At 37.8% G+C, this 27,000-nt stretch overlaps 1 long non-coding RNA gene across 3 annotated transcripts in view; it reads right to left on the bottom strand.

The window, feature by feature from the left end:
* Positions 1–21,022: 21,022 nt before the first annotated feature.
* Positions 21,023–27,000, bottom strand: part of LOC137853446 (uncharacterized) — a 358,598-nt gene continuing 352,620 nt past the window's right edge. For all 3 annotated transcript variants that reach the window (XR_011094506.1, XR_011094507.1, XR_011094508.1), the window contains 2 exons: positions 22,995–23,189; positions 21,023–22,566 (listed from right to left, as the gene is read on the bottom strand). This is a non-coding gene — a long non-coding RNA (uncharacterized lncRNA). The remainder of the gene's footprint in view (positions 22,567–22,994; positions 23,190–27,000) is intronic.

Raw genomic sequence — 27,000 nt, 5'->3', positions numbered from 1 at the left:
CAAAAATAAAAAATAAAAATATACAGATAGGGCTTCATATTTCTAAACAAACAAACAAACAAACAAACAAAAAAAACTGTTAGAATAAACACCTGTCTGAACTTTTTTATTATTTCTAATGAATGAATTTTCATATACTGTTTTTAGTTGCTTATGATAATGCATAATTTTAAAATGAATATTGATGTGTTTTATTAGGAACCTTTATCCTACAGAAGACTTCACTCACTATTTCATGGAAGAGTTTATAAGATTTAAAGGAAGAATGTTAACAGAATTTTATTTTCCTTTAAAAATCAAAGAACTTTTAGACAACACCAGTTCATATGAACAACTTTTGGTGGGTTTGTGCCATCCATCCTTTCCTCCAAAACGTTTAACAGTGTTTTATAAATATTTCATGTTATTAACTACTCAACAGAGTCCTGAGAGTTCAATCAAATCTCATCTGAGCAGACTTTCTCCTTGAGTCTATGCTACTTTGCAGAGTCAGGAATGGAAGTAAGAGAGAAAAAAGAAAAAAGAAAAAAAAAAAAAGAAAAAAGAAAAAGGAGAAAAGAAAAGAGAAACAAGAAAAGAGAAAAGAGAAAAGAAAAAAAGTAATGTCTGAAAAAGAGAAAATGTGGTGCACTAGTGGTCTATGACTGATGAAAGCTGTGTATTTTCTTCTAGTAAGTATTGGTTTTATTGTGAGCAAATCACATAACACTTCATGAGACAGTTTTTTCCCTTGTATACCAAAAGCAGAATGCTGCCTTAGACTACCATCTCTTTCTCACACCCTTGCTAGTGTGATAATTCTTAATGCTAGGAAGCACCTCAGACCATATGGCCACAGGAATATAAACGTCTTGATCTTAGTCTGGGCCTCTAGCTGATACCTGAAATACAAATAATAAATGCTAATTCAAACTGAAAATCCTCGTGTTGTTGCTATTATTATTATTAATTATTATTATTATTATTAAAGTGTTCAGGTCAAGCTTCTGATCACTCTTCTCACCTGAATAATTTTGCTTGTTTTTTAGTTCCATTTATGCTTGAAAAGTATCTGGCATTATGGTCTTTAATGTTGTTCACTGGAGTCTGAACTTCACCTAAGTTCAAGAAAATAAAAGAAAGCACTTAAGTTCTTTTAAAAGTGTTCATCTTTTTAAAGGCTCCTGTGTAAGAAGAAAATACTTCTCAACTGTGTGTCTTTCATTTGGTTCTTCTAACTTTAAGCTTAGCAGGCACATTATTTTTCATTTAATAAACCAACCTCAATGTACTGTAATTAAAACATGGTTAATCTTATTTTAGTGTGAAGTATATATCTGAACTGTATGCTATCCTACAACCATATCTTATATAATTTTTATGTGGCTGACAAACTGAAAATTTACAACTTAGAAGTCTGAGGTGTTTTTATTCTATTTTCTTTTTTTACTCTTTCATTAATTGGGAAAGGAAAGGAAGCAGAAGGCAACTGATCTAACAAAAAGAGGGTTTGTGGGCTTGGGGCATCAGAAAACGATGTTGTCCTTTTTGCGACTTATAATTTCTGGACACATTTAAAAGTTCATAAAAGTCATCTTGTGATTTAACATTGTTATAAATGCAATCTGTGTGTAAGAAGAAATTTCTCAGGCCACAAGTAGATTTGGATCCATATCACTTCAAGGAAAGGAGAGGGTTTTTCATAGCATGTAAGACCTAAATTAGGATGTTGTATGTATAATAGATGGGGGACTGATGAGAACAATTAGGTGTACCCAGTTTAGATCCTGCACTGAATTGCTTCTTGAAGACACACTTTAGCTACTAAATAAATAGAAAACCCTTGCAGAATGTGTTGGTAAATTAAATAACTAAGTTAGGTACTCAAAGTTTCGCAGTAAAACAACTTTTTCTGTAAAGTGTTCAACCTGAGCATAAACTGATGTTTCTTGAAATTGAATTCTCTAAGGAAATGTTGAGCACTCTAGCCATGAAAAATGTAATTGCTTGGTTCAAAAATAAATATGAGAATTTTTTTTTAGAGCAAACAGGAAACAACTTAAATTAGGAATGGACAGGAGCCAAAACAGAGCTAAATATTTATTATATTTTGACCCATATTAAAGAGCGAATGAAAGAAAACACACACATATATACACACACACGATAAAAAAAAAAAAATCACTTTTTGAAAATACAGAAAAGCTCACATCAGCTCTAAAATCCAACAATTCAAAGACATTTTTGAATCTCTGCATGTCTGCTGTTCACTAGTCATAATATCTTTTTTAATAGGCAATACATGATGATTTTTTTTTCCTTACAGTCACAACTAGTGGGCTAGATTCTTTGAAGGTTTCACATTCACAGCCTATTTAAGAAGTTTATCTTTTTCTTCATTTTGTTATAGCACTATACTTCTGTGACTAGAAACAATAAAAATAAAGTAGTATGATAACCTGTATGTAGGCTGGCTAGATGAAGTTTAAGTACTAACAAATTAAGCAAAAACTCTTCAGATTTCCAGATTAATTAACTGTAAGGTTAACACAAGAGAAGCACAAGCTGAATGGCATTTGATTTCCAAACCAAAGCCCACATTCTCCTTCTTGCCACCCATGCTCTACTCTACTAATGTAAGAAAGAGAAAGCAGCATATCAAAATTTATTCTCCCCCTATTTGCAGCAACAGAATCACAGTTTTCTAAAGTGCTTTTAAAATTACATTTTTAGCAGACACCCTTTCCTTATAGATCAATTCTGCTAAGAGTGTATCAAGGGCACTATGCTAGTAAAACATACACTTCACTAAATGTCAGCAACATACCAACAGCAGCTATGGTAGCAGAAGGAGAGCTTTTTGTCTGATAGTGAAAGCTAGGGATTGACAGAACAAGATGAAAAAATAAGAAAATCACTGCAGTTGTTTTTATTTCTTCTCTCTCTCTTCTTTATGTTCTTGGAGTTATTGAAACATTTTTATTTCATTTATTTATTTATTTTTAAATAAAGAATTAATAATTTAAGACAAAGAAATACTCTGCCTTTTGGGGTAAATTTACAGAGGGTTGAGGACAGAACCAAATTACTTTGTAAATAAGGGTTTTTGAACATTTGCATTTGATTTAATCAACAGACATTTACTGCATTATTCTCATGCAGGAGAACTCACTCCTAGTAACACCAGTCATCTCTCAGAGGCATGCACACACATCTCACACATGCATACACACAAAGAACCTAAGGTACAATAAAAGTCACTGCAAAGGATGGCACTAGGACTGGGCTTCACATCAACATTGCCATCTTACAAAGAAGCTGTCCGCCTAATCAGTTGCTATCAATTGGCACTGTATTGTGACAGGTAAGCCTTATCATTCATCCACCCATGCCTATGGGTGCAAAAATTCAAGTGTCTCCTTGTTTGTGGCTCCTGTACAAATATATCTATAGAATGCAGCTGCACATTACCAAATAGAACTGCTGTCACTACAGAAATCTAATTTAGAAAGTATTTAAAAATTTCAGATAACAAACAACAACAACAAAAGATATATGAGAAGTTTCAGAATGAATTGCCACAACACACGGTATGGAAAAACTCTCTACCCCTGCCTAGTTAACCACCTTGTCTATCAATTCCAAAAGGGGGAAACCAAACCAAATCAAAATAATACAGAACAAACAAACAAACAAACAAAAGAGAAAACAGAGAAAAGTAAACATAAATCATTGTAATGTGAGTCTCTAGTTTGGGAAGAAAAAGCTACTGAATTCCCTCCTGGAGCTCGTACATTTCTGTAAATACACTTGCACTGCTTCCTAAACTAAAAATTACAGTTCATCGTGAACCAGAACTACTGCTAAGAAAGCAGGATACAGATATGAAAAAGAGGAAATTTCTAATTCACTCCAGGAATTTAAGCCCATGGAAAATATTTCTGGAGTAAAAATGCTAATGAAACAAATGGTCTGACCTTGCATGATGAAAGATGTGAGAAGGAAAAACCTTTTTAAGCCCTCTGAATAAATCCAGTCAATTTTGTATCCTGCTTTTCCTGTGCTTTTGGAGATGTGCCTCCTTGTGAAAAATTAAGACCAGAAAAAAAATGAAAAAAAAATGAAAAAAAAAAGATTCAAATTTTAGGAATCTTTTCATGTCAAGTATGTATTTTTCTAACACAAAAGTCCACTACTTCTTGTGGAAGAAAACTTTTCTGTATGTAGTCCACCCAGTTCTAGAATAACAATATCTTTGGGACATTCAGCACTTAAACTTGGCACAGAAAGCAATTCATGTTTCACATTTACTCAAGTTCTCCTCTGGTGTGCCTCTGAAAAAAGAGCAAACATATTTGTCGCTAATAGCTACAAATATTTAAAGTTCTGTTTCAATTAAGATTTTGAACATGCATTTAAGATGAAGTTATTTTTCTTCTTTCAACATCTGGGTCCTGAAGAACATCAGTGAGTGAGTAGTAGCTAGCTTAGAAATTTGCACTGTAGCAGTTAATGGAGAGGTAAAGGAAAGATAACAGGCAAGTATGATTTGTTCTGCACTGATTTAGATGCTGGAGATATTTCCACTGATGCAGCAAAAAATCTTGCTCTAGTTTCAGGCTGCTTGATAAACTATTTAGATTACAGTTCCAGTAGAACTTACCCCTAACTGAAATCCTGTTGTGCCAAGCATTGTAATATATGGAGCTCCTGTTCCAAAAACTTCCTGCAACAGCATACAGAGATATAAGGTAAATCATTGCAAACCTTGTATTGCAGCTTATGCAGGCTCTCATTCTCTAGAGTCACAGTTCAGTGTTGCATCCAGGCTACTCAGGCTTTACCAAAATGTGGGATTGTTGGATTGTTTTAGCTCCTTGAGTTTCAGGGATTTTTCTAAAGGCTGAACTTGTGCTTGTTGAAAGTTTAAAAGACGGGTGTTCAGGTGAGCTGAACAATGAACTGGTTGGTCAGTGTACCAATGCAAGATTCATTTCCGTCTGAGAATAAGTAACCCATACAGATCCAATTATGTAAGTCATTGTTATTAAAAAGCTACTGAGTTCGGATGTACTAGTCAAAAATAATTTTGCTGTCACAATTTCCAGATAAATTAATAAATGAATTCTGCAGCAATAGAGAAGCTAATTTTCACACTACATGTCCCACACCAGAGGAGAAAATTAATTGGTGTGATCAAAAGAATCATAGAATGATTTGGGTTGTAAGGGACATTAAAGATCATCTAACTCCAACAAATCCCCTGACACGAGCATGGACATCTTCCACTAGACCAGGTTGCTCAAAGCCACATCCAACCTGGCGTTGAACCATTTTCACGGAGTGGGCATCCACAGTTTCTCTGGACAAACTGTTCCAGTGCCTAACCACCCTCAAAGTGAAGGATTTCTTTCTTATATCTAATCCAAAACTACCCAATTTTAGTTTAAAGCCATTACTCCCTGTCCTCTCACTACACCCCTTGACAAAGAGTCTCTCCTCAGCTTTTCTGTACGCCTCCATTTAGGTACTGGAAGGCTGCTGTAAGATCTCTCCAGAGCTCTTTCTTCTTCAGGCTTAACAACCCCAACTCCCTCAGACTGTCTTTGTAGGAGAGGTGCTCCAGCTCTCTGAACATCCTCATGGCCCTTCTCTGGACTCATTCTAATAGGTCCATGTCTTTATATTGGGGACCCAGAGCTGAATGCAGCAGTCTAGGTGCAGTCTCACAAGAGTAGAGTAGAGAGGGACAATTGCCTCCCTTGACCTACTAGCCATGTTTCTTTTGATGCAGCCCAGGACACAGTTAGCTTTCTGGCCTGCAAGTGCACAGTGCCAGAAGGTTGAGCTTCTTGTCAACTAGCATCCCCACCCAGAAAATAATAAAATAAAATAAAATAAATAAAAAATAAAACAATAAAATTGAGCTTATAGGTTTAGATCAAATGTTTTGAATGGCATATAACAGAATTAAATTAATATTTTGGTGTATACCCATTCTGTCATTTTAATCCATTCCTTTGGTCCCCTGCCCACATTTCTCACTTGCCACTTCAGTCACTGCTCCCACTGGGAGTGAATCAGCTGGCTTGCACTGAGGAGTGCAGAGCTACACAGCTTGCTGTGGGCTGTTTGCTGCTCCAGGAAGTACATCTGCACACCTTCTGCTCCCGCTAGTGCTACTCATGAATAGTAGAAATGCAGGAAATGCAAACCAGTCCCTGTTAACTGGCTTCAGCACCAGTGTTTTGCTTTGATGTAACTAACTAATATGGTGTGAGTATCCATACACATGCAGAGAGTTCACCAAATGACAGTGTAAATGTCTCTTTAGATAGTGATTTCAGAATAATAAATCCCCCCTCAAGCACTAAGAAAAGGGGAAAAAAGAAAAAGAGGAAAAAAAAGGAAGAAAAAAAAAAAAATCTGTTGTCTAAAGGAGGATAATCTATGAGAAAGTTCTCTGTGTAAAGGAAAATACCATTACAATAAGAATGTAGACATAGATAAGGAGCTGATGGAGTGTGTGCTAATTCCTAAGTCCTTGACTAATAGGAACAAGTTCCTTGACTAATAGGAACAGGCATATGCTGAAGATATGAAGATAGGCCCTTTGATCAAGATAGAACTCTTCGCTCCAGGAAAGGGTTCCGCTGTTGAAGCCCTAAGCATAAGCCTTAGAGGCATTGCTATCTAGTTTACCTTTACTCCCAGGGTAGTCTTCAAGGCTTGTTTTCATTGCAAGGATGTTTAAAAGGGATTTACAGGATTTCATACATAATGGGACATAAGGAACATCAAATATAAGATGGTAATATGTACATAGAATCATAGAATCATAGAATATCCTGAGTTGGAAGGGACCCTTAAGGATCATCAAATCCAACTCTTGACACTGCACAGGTCTACCCAAGTTCAGACCATGTGACTAAGTGCACAGTCCAATCTCTTCTTAAATTCAGTCAGGCTCGGTGCAGTGACCACTTCCCTGGGGAGCCTGTTCCAGTGTGCAACCACTCTCTCTGTGAAGAACCCCTTCCTGATGTCCAGCCTAAACTTCCCCTGCCTCAGCTTAACTCCATTCCCGCGGGTCCTGTCGCTGGTGTTAATGGAGAAAAGGTCTCCTGCCTCTCGACACCCCCTTACGAGGAAGTTGTAGACTGCGATGAGGTCTCCCCTTAGCCTCCTCTTCTCCAGGCTGAACAGGCCCAGTGCCCTCAGCCGCTCCTCGTACGTCTTCCCCTCCAGGCCTTTCACCATCTTCGTAGCCCTCCTCTGGACACTCTCCAACAGTTTCATGTCCTTTTTATACTGTGGTGCCCAGAACTGCACACAGTACTCGAGGTGAGGCCGCACCAGCGCAGAGTAGAGCGGGACAATCACCTCCCTTGACCTACTAGCAATGCCGTGCTTGATGCACCCCAGGACACGGTTGGCCCTCCTGGCTGCCAGGGCACACTGCCGGCTCATATTCAACTTGTTGTCTACCACGACCCCCAGATCCCTCTCTTCTAGGCTGCTCTCCAGCGTCTCGTCGCCCAGTCTGTACGTGCAGCCAGGGTTTCCCCGTCCCAGGTGCAGGACCCGGCACTTGCTCTTATTGAACTTCATGCGGTTGGCGATCGCCCAGCTCTCCAACCTATCCAGATCCCTCTGCAAGGCCTTTCCACCCTCATTCGAGTCCACAACTCCTCCAAGTTTGGTGTCATCAGCAAACTTGCTCAAAATGCCTTCTATTCCTACATCCAGATCGTTTATAAAAATATTGAAAAGTGCCGGCCCTAAAATGGAGCCTTGAGGGACCCCACTGGTGACCGCCCGCCAGCCTGACGCAGCCCCATTCACCATAACCCTTTGGGCCCTGCCCGTTAGCCAATTGCTCACCCATCGTATGATGTTTTTATTTAGCTGTATGCTGGACATTTTGTCCAGTAGGATCCTATGGGAAACCGTGTCAAAAGCCTTGCTGAAGTCCAAAAAAATCACATCAGCTGGTTTCCCTTGGTCTACCATACGGGTGATCTTATCGTAAAAGGAAATCAGGTTAGTTAGGCAGGACCTACCCTTCACAAACCCATGCTGGCTGGGACCAATGACTGCTTTGTCCCCCAGGTGCGCCTCAATACGTTCGAGAACCATCTTCTCCATGATTTTACCAGGCACTGACGTGAGACTGACAGGCCTGTAATTGCTAGGGTCTTCTTTCTGACCCTTCTTGAAAATCGGCACAACATTTGCCAGCTTCCAGTCTACCGGGACCTCTCCAGACTCCCAGGATCGTTGAAAAATAATTGAGAGAGGTTCCGCGATGACGTCCGCCAGCTCCTTCAGCACCCGGGGATGAATCCCATCCGGACCCATGGACTTGTAGGGATCCAGGTGGAGTAGCAGATCCCGCACACGTTCAGGGTCGGCTGGGAGTTTGTCATCCCCACCGTCCCGGTCCTCCAGCTCGGGGCACCCTGGGTCCCGAAGCCCATCATCGGCATTGAAGACAGAGGCAAAGAAGGCGTTAAGCGTCTCTGCTTTGCCTATGTCATCGTCTGTGAGAAGATCTTCCCTGTCAAGGAGCGGCCCTATGTATTCTTTAGTTCTCCTTTTTCCATTCACATATCTAAAAAAACCCTTTTTATTTTCTCTCACAGACACAGCCAGCTTCAACTCTAGGTGTGCTTTGGCCACACGAATTTTCTTCCTACAGACACGAGCAGCATCCCTGTATTCTTTCCATGTCACCTGGCCCTCCTTCCAGTAGCGAAACACTCTCTGTTTCCGCCTAATCTCCATAAGAATGTTCCTGGTCAGCCACGACGGCCTCCTGCCCCGCCTGCCTGACTTGCAATATTTAGGAATTGCCTGATCTTGCGCTTCTAGGAGGCATCGCTTAAAGAGTGACCAGCACTGGTGGACATCAAGGCCTTCAAGAGCAGCTTCCCAGGGGACCTTGCTGACTAGTTCCCCGAGCAGCCTGAAGTCCGCCTTCCCCATATCTAGGGATGAGTTACATTAAGGGTTTATCTAAAACACACGTTTACTTTCAATATGAAGGCCAGATCCCAAAGAGGACTTGAGAGTCTACACTAAGAAGAGTTCAAATATTCAATAACAAACATGATATTGTTGGGAGGGGGAAATCATTTGATTGTTCACGTATCTGAAGATCCAGGTATCAAGCATCTGAAGGTCCGTGCTATCCTCCAGTAAAGTTATGTAGCAGTCAAAGTCCTCATGCTGATAAAACACAGAGATTTTTGATTAACAAACATCAGCTTTGGTTGAGCTGTAGTCAGCTCTGGACCCTAGAGTTTTTTATTTTCAGGTACCAACCATTAACATATCTAAAAAGTGGTAGGGTAGCCCTTCAAGTATGAAAAGACATAAAATATGAAAGATTTCAACTAACCATGGTGTTGAATGGTGTCAGAAGGAAAGAGTTTTTTTTGTGTGTTCTTTTGTTGTCTGTGCATGTCCTACAAGAATGGTTGTAGTCCTACAAGGTTCTGAAGAGGATGCAATCCCTTGAAATGTCACTAATTTTATGGAATCAATTTTTGTTGTTGTTTACTTTGGCATCCCTGTTAATTCTACAATTAATTTAACATGATTTGAAAGTGGGAAAAGAGTTTGCTTACACACAGTTCTGTCAACTGTTAAGTGTTTAAATGGTCTTTCTCTCTTTGTCCCCTGCAACTGTCCTTCTAAACAGTCACATGCCAGTTATTAAAGTTACAATGGGGAATACTGCACCATTGCACAACAGACATAAACACAATGCAAGTTCAACATTCTTTACAGAGAAAATCAATAGATTTTCTAACAAAGCAAAACCTTCAGCAGTTTCTTATCCAACTCACAAACCCCTTTGGTTCAGCAAGTACAAGATGAATGACAGATAGCACTAAGCTAATTTCAAGAAAGCAGGGCCAAAGCAAAATTCTCAGATGGCCCATTATTCCTGACACCATTGAATTTTCACATTCATATGTGGAAGTGTCATATTATATGCTTAGGACATTTATTCTGCTGATCAAATAGTATATTTATATCACTACAAAACTAAATGCATCAATAAAATGATCTGCATTATTATGAAAACATAATATTGAAAATATGTTAAAATATTAGTGTTAATACATTCTAAATCGATGTTTTATTAGGACAATGGATTATAAATTTAGTTATTTTCCAGGCAGCAATAATAATTAATATTATTATTAATAATAATAATTAATATTATTATTATTATTAATAATAATAATAATTATTATTATTAATAATTATATTATTATTATTATTATTATTATTATTATTATTATTATTATTATTATTATTATTATTATTATTATTTCCTTTGTCTTTGCCTTATTACCCTTGTAGGAAAGGATATGCCCTCTTCTAAGTCCATAATGAATCATTACACTGCCTCCTTATACTTATGATTGTTACCTATATAAGAAGAGTTTATTAAAAACTTTTTGAGACTTAATTGATTTCTGCTTGCATAGGTAAAAGATCTAATGTTGGCAAAACATACAATGAAGTGGTTGCAATATATGAAGTACATACAATGAAGTGGTTGCAATAGAGGGCTTAAGTGAAGACCATATTTCAGCCTCACTGACATTGTCTTTAAATAGTTAGAGAATCCCAAATAATACATTTTTATCATTAGGAACTGCAGCCAATTAATATCATCATCAGTGTCTTCTAATAAATTTATCTTCTTCTCCATTTACATACTTCTTCCACTCTACTACAACACAGCAGAAAACCTAGTTATTCTTAATACCAGTAAACAGGAAGGCTTCCATATCATTTCTGAATCTGAATCACAGGAAATATTTTTTTAATCCATGTAGTAGAGGTAAAAAGCTTGAAATGATGCTGATACATTGACTTCACTGAGGTACGTATAAATTGATGCGTTTAGAATAGTCTTGTGTCAAAGGATGACTACTCACAACTAGATGTTACACATGAATCTAGCCAATGAGCATCACAGAGATTGAATTCATCCAGAACTGCAACAACATGAAGACAGGATGCCAAGGAAAGTTCTCACTTTTCACTGCATGGTGGAGAACTACAGTTAATATAGAAAGAATTCGTGAAGTAAAACAGATGGAAGAAATATTCTGAGCATTAGGGAAGAAGCTAGAGCAGTAAAAGGAGGTGATTTGTTTTGCATGAGCAATCAACTTTCTGGACAGATTTTATAAATAGTCATTATTTTCTTTTTTTTTATTCTATTTTTTATATATATAATAATAAGACAAAAATATGATTATAGTATCAGAGTGATTAGTTCTGAGAATGAGTGTTTATCAACTATCTGGTTAAACTAACTATTTTAAAAAATCCTAGTTTTGTCACTCTTCCACAAACAAGAAGCCAAATTTTGATAAGTCCACATGGAAGACAGATGCGATTTGACCTCTGCAGTTGAAGAAACAATTAGCCACATAGAGGGCTTAGTCAATTTACTCCCTGTCTAGAGAAGGTGTGTTGCAAGAAAAAAGAATAGTCAGAGATTGATAATTCATTGAGTACCAGCCAAATTATTTAAGACTGCTGCTGCAATTTAGCAGTAATGTATGACTACAGTAACAGTAACTTTACCACAATTATAATAATGCTACTATGCACATTACCAAGGGATAATCACCTCTTCTACTTCCCTTAAAGAGAGCAATATTTTAATTTTTTTATATCCAGGTAGGTAGGTGTAAAGACATTGGTAGCCTGTGAAAATGAAAATTGCAAGCATGGTGTTGTAGTAATATATGACAGTTTGAAAATATTCATATAAACTTTTGTGTAAGCCCCTGATTAGGAATTCTGATTATCTACCTTTCTTAAATATCTTCATCCATGATTATTCAGATTCCTAGTAGCATATTTTTAAACTTTTGTGTAGTAGCATAGAATTATAAAATGGTTTGGCTCAGAAAGGACCTTAAAGATCATTTAGTTCCAACTATTCTGCCACAAGCAGGGATGCTTTCCACTAGATCTGTCTGTACAAAACTACATCTAGCCTGGCCTTAAATACTTCCAGGTATGGGACACCCACAGCTTCTCCGGGCAAGCTGTTCCAGAGCCTCAACACCCTTAGTAAAGAATCTTTTCTTTATATCTAATCTAAATCTACCTTCTTTTAGCTTAAAACAGTTACCCCTTCTCCTATCACTACACTCCACGAAAAAGAGTCCCTCCTGTTTATGTTTCCTTTTAGCCCCCTTTAAGTACTGTAAGGCTGCTATAAGGGTTCTCTGGAGTCTTCTCTCCTCTAAGCTGAACAACCCCAACTTTCTTATCCTGTAATCTTAGGACAGGTGCTCAAGCCCTCTGATCATTTTTGTGGCCCTCCTCTGGACCTATCTAACATGTCTATGTCTTTCTTATACTGGATGCCCCAGAACTGTATGCACTACTCTGGGTGGGTTTTCACAAGAGCAAAGTGGGCAGGAATAATCACCTCCTTCAAACCTGCTAGCCACACTTCTTTTTGAGGCAGCCCAGAATACAGTTGGCTTTCTGGGCTGCAAGGACACTTTTAACACCATTTCCTGCAGCATACTCCTGGAGAAACTAACTGCTCGTGAATTGCATGGGTGTATGCATTATGGAATTAAAAACTGTCTGGGCGACCAGGCCCAAAGAGTCATGGTGAATGGACTCAGTTGAAGTCCATTCAGTTGAATTACAGTTGAAGGATGGTCACAAGTGGTGTCCCCCAGGGCTCAGTACTTGAGCCAGTTCTGATCCATATCTTTATCAGTGATCTGGACGAAGGGATTGAGTAAGTGTGCAGATGACACCAAGTTAGCAGTCGGGGGAGGTTTAGGTTGGATATTTGGAGAAAATTATTCACTGAAAGAGTAGTGAAGTATTATAACAGGCTGCCCAGGAAAGTGGTCACATCACCATCTCTAGAGGTCTTCAAAAATGTGTAGATTCAGTGTTTAGTGACATTGTTTAATGGTGGACTTGTCAGTGTTAGGTTAAATGTTGGGCTAGATAATCTTGGTTGTCTTTTCCAACCTAAATATATCTATGATTATTTGATTCACTATTTTCTGAGCATCAAATTCTTCCAAATTTAATTGAAATTACTTATTTGTGACAACTTCAAAATGCCCCTCAGACACCATCTGGATATGATGGCATCAAGAACGAGGAAGGAGAGAAGTAGAAGACTGAACTGTGATCCAGTCTGCTGCTAGGGTCTGATTTAGAAAATCTTTAAAGAAGCACATCATTTGTACAGAGGAAGTTTCTTGTATGTGATGTACCTGAGGTGATCACATTTACTTACCTTTAAGAATGTGAGTAACCCTATGACCAGGGCCTTGGGGCCTTTCTTCATACTTTTACAGTCTTGCTGATTCATGGACTTTAGGTTTTCTCCTATTTATACCAAAATAACTGAGAATTTATCCACTTATTCAGATCAGCCTGTGAACAGACTTTTAACTAGCACTAAGGAGCACCTGGTTGAGGAGAGGCTGTCTGGCCTGCCTTTCAAAAACTTATATTATCTTCTGTTGTGCTGTTTGCACTGATTCCTGCACCATACCAATTGTTAAGTAACACAGCAGCAGCAATACCAAAGGAAAATGAGTCTTGGTTCAGCACAGGCTGGGTAATTTGGCTGATCTAGCAGGCCTGGGAAGTTTTCAGGCATTAGGTCTAGAGCATCTAAAGAATTTAGAGAGAAGCATGCTGGAATTTGTATCTGGATAGTATGGGAAACTGCCACTGAGTTCCCTCACTCTACTGCAACACTGCTAAATAGTCTCATCAGGTTCTCCTGATGGGACCACTAATGCTTTAGCAAGTAGCAGCCACAAATCGCAAATCCTGGCTCCCATGTACCACCAAAGAGATCATGATCTCTACCTAAAAAAGGTTCCTTTGTATCCACTGTAATGAACTAACAAAGAATCAGTACTAATTTAGCAGGGTGAGGGCTTGAAAAAGAGCCTTCAGCAAATTTTCCAAAATACAAATATATATATAAATCATGTTATCTTGTTTAAAAGTCTATTAGAAGGTAGCAATGATGAATCGTTCAACCTAGCACCTTTCACAGTGACTAATACACAGCTTCCCTGGTGTTCACTAGGATGACTGGTGATAATGATAATGATGAATATCCATGCAAAATATCTGAGGTTTTTGGAAAACGGTTCCCTTTGACTCATTAAACACACTGACTTCACCAGCAAGATAATGTGTCAGAAGCTATTTCTGAAGAATGCAAGCTATTATTTCATTTAAACAACCTAGGATAATTTTAAATTACTGAATGTGCCTCGGGATTGCAAATGTAAAGCAAAAGTAAATTTTTCCTCTTTTAAGACTTGTTTTTACATTAGCCAAGAAAACATTCATTACTCTCACTGCAGCCATATCTCAATTTTGTACTCATACAATTTTGTGATGGTAATAAATTCTTTGAAAAATTTGCATCCCCAGTACGAAGAACAGCAGCTGATGTGCTCACTATGTATGGAGAATCATGGTACTTCACTTGTAACTTTTAACCTGGAAATGTAAGAAATAAAATAACTCATTCACTGTGTAATCCTGACATAAACTAAAATAGACACAAAATAATAATACACAATCAAATCCAATGCCTGGTTACATGAAACAGCAAGCAGATGTGACTGACTCTACACTGAGTTAATGCGTAGGCTGCTTCCTTCACTGAATGGAATCAAATGGCAGATAGTTAACTTCAGGCATGATGTGTCTCAAATATATTCAAGCATGAAATATAATGAAGCAAGCAACTGGCATTTACCCAAGAAGTATTCATATTAAATGGATACACAGAAATAAGTAGTAGTGAAAAACAAGCATGAAAGCTAACAATGCCTAGGTGATTCTCTTTTATCCCAGAGAACTGTAAAAAGTTTGGACAATAAATTAATATGCAGAATAAAAGCACAGAAGAAGTAATGTGCTTTATTTTTTTTAGAAGAAGCCAATCTCAAATATTGAGTGGGGGAGGGGGAGATGAAAAAAAAAAAAAAAAACAGAAAGCAAACACACAAGCAAACAAACAAAAGCTATATAAATAATTGTGAAAAAAAAAAAGTCTGGAACTGACTGTATTTATCTTTTTTTTTTTTTTTTTTCTCCTTTTGGAATTTATTGTATTTAGCTATTTAGCTACTAGTACTGTTGATCCAAACTTGCTGCTTCTGTCTTGGAATAGCTTCTTTAATATTTAGGATGTGCTGCTGTCATTTTTCCCTTCTGCTTTTATGGCTGCATCTGTTATGACTGGCTGCTTGTTGCTAATGTTAGTGTGTCTTCGGGAGAGAGGAATCATCCCCCCTCTTCAGTTCCAGTCTGAGGCTGATAAGCGTGAAGAGAGATGGCACTTTGAGGGACTATGTAGCACAGAAACTTGTCCGGCAAGGAAAGAGAAGCAGGGCTGCTCAGTAATCAGCTCTGTGATTTTTTATTTTTTTTTTCTGCCAGTCTGTTACGAAAAAAGTACCGGTGTATACGTTTCCTCATAAATGGGAAAATGAAGAACTATCACACCTCATATCATTTCAAACAGAAAAATAATGTTCCTGAAATCAAAGTATTGCATTTTTAGTGCATAATAAATTAAGCATATCTTAATTTGCACAATTGCAGTAGGAAGGAAAATGTATCCAAACTCCTGCTGCCTTTCACAGCCCATTATATATGCATTAATAAAAACAGGCTTATCAAATAATCTGATAAGACCTAGAGATACCAAAAAAATGTAATCTACCTTTACAGTTACATGGATATGTCTGCACATTCATTCTTGTTCCCTATATCCTCGAAAAGACTGCCTCTGGGTTGCAGCCTGCCAGCTGAAGTAAAGGGTTTGAGAAGCACAACTTTTAACAAGGGAAATAAGAATTCATTGCAAGAATTCCTAATACCAAATAGAAGGTCTCTCTCTGCACATATGCCCTCATCTGCCACCCTGCTTGCAAGCCATACAAAAATACATTTACTGGGTGGCTGAAAGTAACTTACTATTCCTGGATAACAGCTTTATCCTGTTACATTGAGGCTACTTTAATGACACAAATAATGTAGACCTCATGGCTATGTACTACGCTGACAGAATTGCTCCCCCACACACACTACATTATGGCTCAAACTTAACATGATACATGATGCCAAAGATACAAAAATAATTTTGTTTCTTAAAGTGGACAGCAGATGTGATTTAAACTCCCTGGATTGGAGTCATACAATCAATCACCCAAAATAAAATATATTATTTAAGCCTTATTCAGAAACATACAAGCTGAAAAACTAATTTTAAACAATTAAAAAGTTTATAGGCTCTCATGAACATCTACATTACTTTTCCATACACATTCTGCACACTGATTTCTTCTGTTTAATATGTAAGAATTTCTGTCATGCTTTGTGACTGTGCTTGGCAGTTTCTATTTGCAGGCACCACACACTTCGTGTTTTTTCTCTTCCTTTCTTCCCTCTTTCCTTCCTTTCTCCCTCCCTCCCATCTTTCTTTCTTAAACTAAAAGAGGGTAGAATTAGGTTAGATATAAGGAAGAATTTCTTCACTGTGAGGGTGGTGAGGCACTGGAACAAGTTGTGGATGTCCCATTGTTGGAGGTTGTCAAGGTCAGGTTGGATGTGGCTTTGAGCAATCCAGTGTAGTGCAAGGTGTCCCTACCCACTGACAGGGGAGTTGGAACTAAATGATCTTTAATGCCCCTTCCAAGCCAAGCCATTCTATGATTCTACATGCAGAAGAAGTCTCAAGGACCATGTCTCAGCATCTCAGGAAACAACACTGAGATCAAAGTAAATATATAAACCTTTATGTATGACTGGACCTAACTTAGAAGTTCAGCTAAAAATATCTTCTCTCTGGACCTGGCATCCTCAACCAGAAAATAACGCTCAAAAATACAAAATTTCCAATAAACCTTCCATTGGCCATTGTGCATTATGTAATTTTCCCACTTTTATGGAAGAGAAAGGTTTTTTCTTTTGTTTCGTTTTTTTTTTTTTTTTTTGAGATAACTTTTTTTAAGCACTTCTACATGAAGAAAATAGGCTGTTTTCCTGAATTCAGGAAAAGAAAAAGAACAGCTATGAACTGCTGGACATATCTTACTGGTCAAGGGTATTTTCAGAGAAACTGGCAAACCCATCTATTTTTATCTCATTTTTTGCCCTCCAGGGTTAGGAAAATGAGTCAAGGCTTTTAGAATACTGTATTGCACTTTTTTCAAGGCTTTTGCTTGAAAACGTAAGTCTTCCCTGGCAACACAGACAGAATGCAAAATCTACCAGTTGAATGAGGAGCATGAAGGAAAAAAAAAAAAAAAATGATGTTGCAAAGACTGGAGATAAAATACACAGCTTAAGAGGAGATAAATATATAAGGATTACTGTAACATACATTTACTCCTGCGTAATCTGGAAATGACTGGAATAATGACAGTGTTACTTATAGAGTTGTTCATGTATATAAACATGTCATTCCTGTTATTTTAAAGGATTACAGGGAAATGTAACTAAATGCTTATTTGTGCTATCCTACTAAACCGAACAACAACAACACAAAATAGTCTTTACCTGCTATTTTCTTTTGTTCACAAAATTCATCTTTAGAACTCTTCCTATTTTTAAAGTTACAGTTGTCCTTGCTCCCATTGTGAAAACATTAAGATGTTAATCCCGAAACCACCCCTACCTGTATCTTTGGACAGATCCAGAGATTAGATCACATCTTAGATATTCCTCTTGTGTTACTTGGAGACTTGCTCTTTTATCCCAGCTAGAGTCACTGATTTGTCCTAAAATAATCCAAATTCTACTGAATTCAAAACGGTTTCTTTCAGTGATTTCATGGGTTGTTTCATGGGTTGTGTATGATGCCATTTTCACTAATCTCTGATATTAGAGATAAGAGAAGGATTTGTTTACCTACTCAAAGAATTTGTACAGCACAAGAGAAGTTCACAACTGGCCTTGGGAGGTTCTCTCTCTCTCTCTCTCTCTCTCTCTCTCTCTCTCTCCTTCTCTCTCATCCTGAAGCAAATTTTGGGGCTCACAAAGTTCAAATGAATTTTGTATCTGCTAAGATATATTCTATAATAGTTATTAAAGATTCATGCCAAGCAAGAATCACTGTTTCTCTATGCTTATAAAAAATTATTGTCCCTAGAAATTGCCATGTAATTATTCTTTTTTTTTTTTTTTCCTTTTCATTTAAGATTGATTTAAATAGTTTTGAATTTGACATCAGCTTTTAAGTTTTTCATAGGAAAAAAAAGATGCATGGGTCAGGAGTGTGTCAAAATGACATTTAAATGTCAGCCCAGCACTTATTTTATTGAGATATGAAGTAATGTCTGCCTGTTCACTGAAAAAGTATATAAGTCTATGTCAAGTGATCAAAGATCGTTCTCCAGTAATGATGCCTTTGAGTGGCTCCAGAAAGAAAGCAGAAACTGAGATAGATTTGATGGGAATTAATAGTGGGGAATAAAATTATTAATTGTCTACTAGTCTGAAGTGAAGTCAACACGACCACATTACATCTCTATTTGTACACAGTATGAATTAAAGCAAAGAAAAATCAAATGAATAACTTAATTTTTTGAAGCATTGGAGCTGAAAAACAATAAAATAGATTAAACGACACAAATTTAGAGTTGGATAAAACTTATTTAGCATAGCTGAGCCAACATCACTTTCACCAATTTGTAAGAAAAAATAAAAGCAGGGGGGACAGCGATTACTGTGCCAAGGATTTGCAGTCAGAAATGACAGAGGATGTGGAATGGGAACATTGCTATCAGAATGGAAACACTGATTCTACAGACTATAAAGTGAAAAGTCTTGTATGGAAAATACTATGGAACTGAAATATGATTGTATAATGCCCCAAATGAGGTACTGCATTACTTACAAAGACAGTTTCCCTCATACACATCAGTTTGTAATGGAAACGCTCCTCTTGGTTCTGGCCTTCCCACCAGGGATGATGAAATCCACTACAGCTGCTCCAGGCATTGCTCTGGCCACAGGACTGGTTAAGGTGGTGGTGAATGACAGAAAGGCCCCTATTCCCGGGCAACGGCTTTCTTCACCTGTGTTATCTGACATCCCTAGCTCCTTCTATCACATTGTTAAAAACAGATTTCATATCCAGAGAGGAGCCTACTTCCCTGGAAAAGGTGAAGAGTTTCTCCTCTGCTCTTCTAACAACCTCGTGTTAGAAGAGCAGATGAGTGTCCAGGTGGGTTCAATTTCCATGGCCAAGATGTACTTGCCTGCTGTGAGACCACTCAGGAGGGTAATGACTTGTTCTGGATGAGATCTGGATACCTGTCTGACATGAAGAAAACAGGCTGCATTCGTTAGCTAATTTCTCCTACACAGGGCACAGAACTGCTGTCAGTTAATTGCCTTCCTTGACCTGTAGCCTAAATTGAACTAGGAGCCTCCAATTGAAAAGTTTATAGTCCATTCCAAATCTCATGGCTTTTTCCCCTACTTTGTAGGGGTTAGGAAAGAGAGAGAATGGAAAATTTCCATATATTCCTCTCTACAGATTGTAATATTTCACCCCAGATATTCATACTTTAATGTTGTTGATTTTTTTAAGGAAAATTATCAGTGTAATTTTAATATATATATATATATATTTAATTATATCCTTAAGAGCTCAGCATTTGTGAGCTTGTTATGCTGTACAATACATTTAAATTATGGGACAATCTACATTCATGACAGGTTGTTAGTTGACAATATATGGGTATGTTAATTGTCAGGAGGGCAATGTCCTCCTAGTCTAGTATACTTACTTTATGCTGGATCTGGCAAATTGAGCAAGCAGACATTAAATACTGGAGACATTCAGAATACCCAAAGTGCATTTTTCATCCAGTATTATTTTTCACAAATATGCTTAGCCGACAGCTTGTTTAATATACACTGAATAATATGGGTCATGACATTTGCCAGCAAGTGAGAGAGTTCTACCAGCAAACATTTTATTAGGTGCATTATTGCTTAGCATTCATACCATCATAATATTTGCATTTCCTTTTTACTTGGTGAATTATCAGGAACCACACTGTGGCATTTAGCATAGATCTGCATTAGACACTGTGTAAAAATGGAAAGCACCAGGAGGTGGAATGTATCCCGAATGGCAAACAGTACGAGGGGGAGCATAAAGCAATGTTTCTCTTCAAGAGGTGTAGACTCTCCCTTACATTTTTGGTGAATCAGAAGTTTGGTATGGGCAGAGAGCCAACTGGCTACCCTACTAAACCCAGATTCCTCTAACTAGGAGAATCTCACTAACTTTGAATTCAGGAGTCAATGTGCTAAGGCTTAAATCTCAGGTTAACAGCTAATCTCACATTTACCTGGACTTCTGTATCTTAAATAGGTCACAGGGCTAAATCACAACTGTTCTTACGTGGGCTGTATGAAACAGGGACTCCTTATGCTGTCCCTTCTCCTGCCTGCTGTATGGCTATAACAAAAATGTGACTTTATACCAAGGATAATTTAATGAACAAGCACACGCAAAACCAGCCAATCAACCAAACAAACAAACAACCTTTGGGAGGCAGTTCTAGAGGACAAAGGAGTCCAGGAAGGCTGTACATTCTTCAGGAAGGAAATCCTGAAGGCACAGGAGCAGGCCATCTCTACATGCCGAAAGACAAGCTGACAAGGAAGACCAGCCTGACTGTATAAAGAGTTTCTTCAAGTACTCAGGAAGAAAGAGAGTTTATGACCTGTGGAAGAAGGGGCAGGCCACTCAGGACGACAACAGATGCTGTGAGGTTATGCAGTGAGAAAACTAGAAGGGCCAAAGCCCAGCTATAACTTGACTATTAGACTAAAAGACAATAAAAATATTTTTATAAATACATAATCAACAGCAGGAGGACTAAGGAGAATCTCCATTCTTTATTGGATATGAGGGAAAACATAGCGATGGAACATAAGGGTAACACTGAAGTTGTTAATGTGTCTTTTGGCCTAAATCTTAGTAAAGCCAATTGTTCCCAAGGCAGACAGCCCCCTGAGTTAGATGACAGTGACAGTGAATGAGATAAAGCTTTTATAATTCTGTGGGAAACTGTAGATGACATGTGAATGATAAGGATCTGAAATAACATGATATACATTTAGAGGACAAAAAGAAACCAAAGATTGTGACAAACCACTGGTGATTAAAATGTATTTTTTGCTTTATTTGGTGGAACTGCTGGTGCTTAGGGAGAGTAAAGCTGCCTAAATACTCCCCTTCTACTTGAGAAGCTGGTGTGACAGAAATCAACTTCAGGAAATTTTGACACACGGCTTAGCTCTTCTTAATTTAATTTTATTTATTTTATTTCATTTCATTTCACTGTATTTTTTATGTGCACATACATGCATACCCTCTGGCTCATACACATATTCCTCCAACCTTGCCAGTCTTGGTTTTATATACATATATAAACATGTATATGTTTATATGAATGAAAAAACTCGTGTATGTTTTCATTCAAATGGCATGGATTCTTCTTCCTAAAGATAATCACTGCTGAACATTGCATTTTGCCTTGCTTGCCCAGGTCACATAGCTCATCTTGCATCTCTAATACAAAATCAGCTGCGAAATTATATTTAACTTTTGCAACAGATGTGCAGTCAGTGTTATGAACACACCTTGGATTTTTCTCATTTTTATTTAGTTATTATCTAAAGCAAAATCTCAGCTTTCTGGTAATATATATTTATATTATACAATATATATAATAATATATATCATGTATATTATTATATATATAATAAATATATAATATATATTTATATTATACAATAAGAATCATGCAAAGAATGAAGCTTTGAAGGTTTTGTTCAGAAACTTTTTCTTATGCTGTACTTCCAACATTAACTTTGCATCTCTTTAAGGATGATATGAGTTATATGACACAGGAATATATTTTTTTTCTTTTACCTGGAGGAAAATAAAATCTTTTTTATTGGAACTCGGGAATTTTCATGATGGCATTTGAAGCTATAGAGGAATTTTCAGGATCTTGATCTAAGTGCAGTATTAACATTACATAAATGTCTGTTCTTAGAATTATGTTGCTTATGGCAAATCATTTATTTTATCATTAAGAATGACAACCTGGTAAAGGATGGTGTCAGCCTACTGATGAATATGAGAGGTGGTCAGATATGAAAATTTAACACGGTCAAAAAATAGGAAATAAAGACAGATTTAAATAAAGAACACACCTTTAAACAGTGAGATTAATTACTATTATTATATATTATTAAAGGAAGCGGTAGGCTCTCTTTCTCTGGGTGTCATCAAAATTGTTTTCCTGAAAGATCAGCTGCTGCAAAGCATGTGTTCCCGGGCCTCAATGGGATATGCTAGCCAAAATCTTGCACTAAGTTGAAGTTCAAGTCAGATCCTTGGTTCCCAGTAGCAAGTTATGTCTCCCTTAACAAGAGCTTACATCGTTGTGGCTGGTGGAGACCTTTTCCAGTGCGCTTGTGCATAACATCATGCTGCAAAAGGACAGGAGATGGGAAAGTTGCGTGCTCATGGGTGCTGTCTTTGTGATCTGTCCCCACCATAGAGTAAAAGTACAAAAAGAGCATCGGCCATGCTGTAAAACCCAGAATTAGAGCTTCAGAGAGGCAAGAAAGAGCAGGAAAGGTTGTATGGGAGGGTAAATTATACTATGTTCTTTGTCCTTCCTTCCAGCCCTAAGCCAATGGCACCAGATACCTGAGAGAGAATGAAGATGCAGATCTGAGGAACAAGGTCTAAGGAACAAGATCTGAGGACAAGAGAGCTGTCAAGAAGGTGACAGAAACCATAAGGGCTGGGGGGATGGTGGACTGAGGCAGATCAGAGAGGAAGGGGAGGCTGGAACGAGGACTCAGCTGTAGGGAAGGGAGACAGGACAGACATCATGAGTCCTAAGACTAACCCAGTCTGGGAACCTCTGTGCCGACTTTGCTTCATCAGACAGACCCCCATCAGCATGTAGCTTCATCACGTAAAAATATAAGGAATACTTGCAGGCTGCCTGGGACTCCGTTTTGCTATGTGTGGTGGATTAGCTTCAGACTGCAGCCTGACTCCTACCAACATGCTTTTTCACTCCCCCTCCTCAGGAGGACACCTGGAAAACGAGATGAAAAAGCTCATGAGTTGAGTGTCATGTTTTAAAATCTATATAATCTTGTCCTGTTTTATTTTTGTCCTTCTTAACTCCTCTATTCTCTTAAATACAATTCCTTCAAGAAACCCTGGACCAAAAGCTAAAAGTCTGCTCTTTTTCCTTCTTTCTTTGGTGTTTGGGATAATTATCAAGGGTAAGACCACAGAATTGCAGATGGACAGACACGAGATCCATGGTTTGATCTCACTGGACATGAACTCAAAACCTGTATTAGCAAGGTGCCATCGTTTGCTTTATCATAACTAGCCTCCCTAAGTTTTACTCCCAAAGAGGCCTAGGCTATTTGCATGGTATCTGAATGCCATTCTGTCTGCCTCAGTTAAACTTGACTAAATTTAAGAGAAATTTACATTAGTACAAGCAAGATCTGAGTCATTCGTGCAGAATTCAACACTTGCTCTTGTTGAACTTCATATGATTGGTGATTGCCCAGCTCTCTAATTTAACCAGATCTTTCTGCAAGGCCTCACCACCCTCAATGGAGTCAACAGCTCCACCTAATTTGGTATCATCTGCAAACTTGCTTCAAAAAACTTCAAGTCCTTCATCTAAATCTTTCATGAAGACATTGAAGAGGACTGGCCCTAAAATGGAGCCCTGGGGAACCCCACTAGTGACAGGTTGCCACCCTGATGCAACCCCATGTACAAAAACACTCTGGGCCCGACCCATAAACCAATTGTTCACTCATCTTATCATGCTTTTAACCACCTATATTCTGGTCATTTTGTCTGGATAGATACTGTGAGAGAGGCTGTAACAAAAGCTTTATTGAAATCCAGAAATATACTTTGACTGGCTTCCTTTGGCCAATTAGCTGTGTGATCTTGTCATAGAAGGAAATTAAGTTTGTTAGACATGAATGCATATACACACTCAGGGTTTTGTTTTAGTACATATATTTCAATATTTCCTTGTCTTGCTTCTTATTTTCAAGGGTTGGCATCCAAAGGTTGTCATGCTGCTTCTTAATAAATTTGACATCTGGTCAATTTTCATAACTAAATGACATGCAGCTTTAATCTTTCTTTTTTCATCCTAGATAAACTAATACAGAAGCTTTTCTATCATATACAGAAAAGGCTCTTCCATATCAAGCTCACCACTCTGTAAACTGCAATACAACCAGAACCCATCACAATATGAAGTCTCACCCTGTATTGGGTTTATGTGGTAAGAATTTAGTAGGAGGGGGGCTGCGGGAGTGACATCTGTGAGAAGAATCCAGAAGCTGCCCCATGTCAGATTTAAGAGCAGACTTAAGAAAGGAAAAAACAAACAAACAAACAAACAACAAACTGCTGTGCAGCAGCAGCTGGAAGAGAGGGAGAGAGATGTGACAAGCTCTGCAGACCCCAAGGTCAGTGCAGAAGGAGGGCAGGAGGTGCTCCAGGCATGGAGCAGAAGTTCTCCTTTTTTGCCCATGACAATAATTGTTGAGTGATCTCCCTGTCCTTATCTCAACCTTTGAGTCTTTTTCATCATATTCTTCCCACCACCACCACCCTTGTTCTTTGAGGAAGGGTGTGAGAGAACTGTTGTGGTGGAGTTCAGCTGCCCAGCAGAATAAAACCACCACATACCCATGTTGGAAAAAATGCTTTTGTTCTCAAGAAAGTTAGGAATACACCTAAGCAAAACAAAACAAAACAAAACAAACAAAAACAAAACAAAAGATTTGATGGTTCTTACATGAATTTTGAATAAAAAGTTAAAACTATATGCGAGGATTGCCTGCTGAAGTGTGAGAGCTTGGTCTTCTTTTTAACATACCTATGCAGACATTTATAGGTTAGGGCAAAAATCATCCTCTCATTGCCTAGTAGTCACAGATGCAAACAGAACAAACACCCCTTTTAAAATTGCATTTCTTATTAGCAATCCTGCCAGCCTGAACCTTACAATAAAACTTAGTTCACTAGTAACATCATAATCACTCAGTTCCAGCTATGTGTTCACATTTCCCTACTAACACCATATTTTTCAAGAAACAGTGAACAGCAGATTTATTTATCATCCTAAGAGGTTCCAAAAGGAAAGTTAAGGACATATTTTAATGTGATTTTCATTAGTATTTCTGTATAGGGAGCAATTCAGGACCCTCCAAAGTGCTACCACTAAAACCAATTAGTATCCTTGTGACATGAGCTGCCATTCACAATGAGAAAACATCTGTGATCTATTCTTGCATAATTAGTATGTATTTGTAATGCTGTAGATACTTTTCTTTCTGTGCAATTTTTATGCTAATACAGAAGGCAGAGAGAACAAACTCCTCACTGTTCACTTTCTCCACAAAACTGAATCCTTTTCTCCAGTTCAGATGAGAAGGGGGACAGCAGTAAGGGAGGGAAAATGGCTGGTTCTCCTTCAGCATGAGAATAATGTGCCCCCAGGGCATAGTGGAGCCCTGACCTTCTAACCCAGGGCCACATGGTTGCTTGACAATCAGGGCAGTTCAGAGACATCAGGCATCGTGACAACACATTTATGAATAAAACAGTTTGTTGCACTTTTTAAATAATATTCTTAAAGGGAAGGGGAACCTTTTTGTTTCTTGTGCTTGATCTATTTCTGAGATGGAAACTTAGCCTATTAGAAGAATATGCAAATCCCAGTTTTCTTTTTTAAATGTTAATTACAGTCAGTGCAACTCACACCATTTATTTGCACTGTGTGACATTATGTTAAAGTCTTTTTCAGTTAATTTATTGTTTGCTACTGATCTTTGGTGCCCTTCAGACACTCTTGAAAATAATTATTTGGGGCTCTATTACAATATTTTAATGAATAACCCCCCTGAAGTGCTAGCTGATGTCCACCAGCAATATTTAAAAGAGGAACAGGCTTGGGGCTTTGGGTCTTGTTATTTTTAACATTGCTGGAAGTATCTGGAACAAAGCTATTGGTGAACAAGCTTTTTAAAGCTCTCTAATCTTGGAAGTTAAAAGAAAATTTCATACATTACTTCATACATAGGCACTGCTTTGAAAGGCTCTTGCCTGATTGCTAGATTGAATTATGGAAAACTAGAGCAGCAGAATCACACAAAAGTGTTAGTTCATTTGTCTGCCCATGCAGCACATTTTTGAAATCCTAAATACCTTAGGTTCCATGTCTATTGTTGTAAAACAGAGATTTGTATATATTTTACAGTGTAAAACATACTTCTCCTGATTTCCTTTCAACAATGGAAACTCTAACACCACCAAATTCCTCAACAGAGTTGCATTAATTTGGATTATGCTGGAGCCTGAGGTAAGAGCAGACTGATTATTCCTGTTTGAACACCTATCAGGGTGGAGATGGGGTAAAAGATAGCCTTATTTTGTATTCAATTAGTCAATTTTCAAACCATTCTCACGCCATGCTCTGAATGACAGAAGATCATAGAGTTAATTATTACCAGCATATATTACATTACAAAATTTCTACTTCCCCGCACATTAGCTGTACTCATTCAGCCACCTCCACCCTCCCCTCCACTCATCTCCCCTCCCTTCCTTTCTTTTACCCTCCTCTCCCATGTTAGTTTGTGCCTGTAACACGGTCAGCTTGAAAATAATGTTAAATAACAGATATAGATACAATTAAATTTCAAACTGAGAAGTTTCCTGTGAATCTGAATGTTTCTGAATTGTATTCTATAAATAATAACATAATAATATAAAATAATAATATTTTAAATATGGACATGAACACTTTTCACCATGACAGGATCAAATAAAATAAACGTATTCAAGAGAACATG

This window comes from Anas acuta, chromosome 3 (genome assembly GCF_963932015.1).
Source record: "Anas acuta chromosome 3, bAnaAcu1.1, whole genome shotgun sequence".
Classification (NCBI taxonomy): Eukaryota; Metazoa; Chordata; class Aves; order Anseriformes; family Anatidae; genus Anas; species Anas acuta.
Note: the sequence above shows the minus strand (reverse complement) of the source record. Positions and strands in the feature narration are given on the sequence as shown.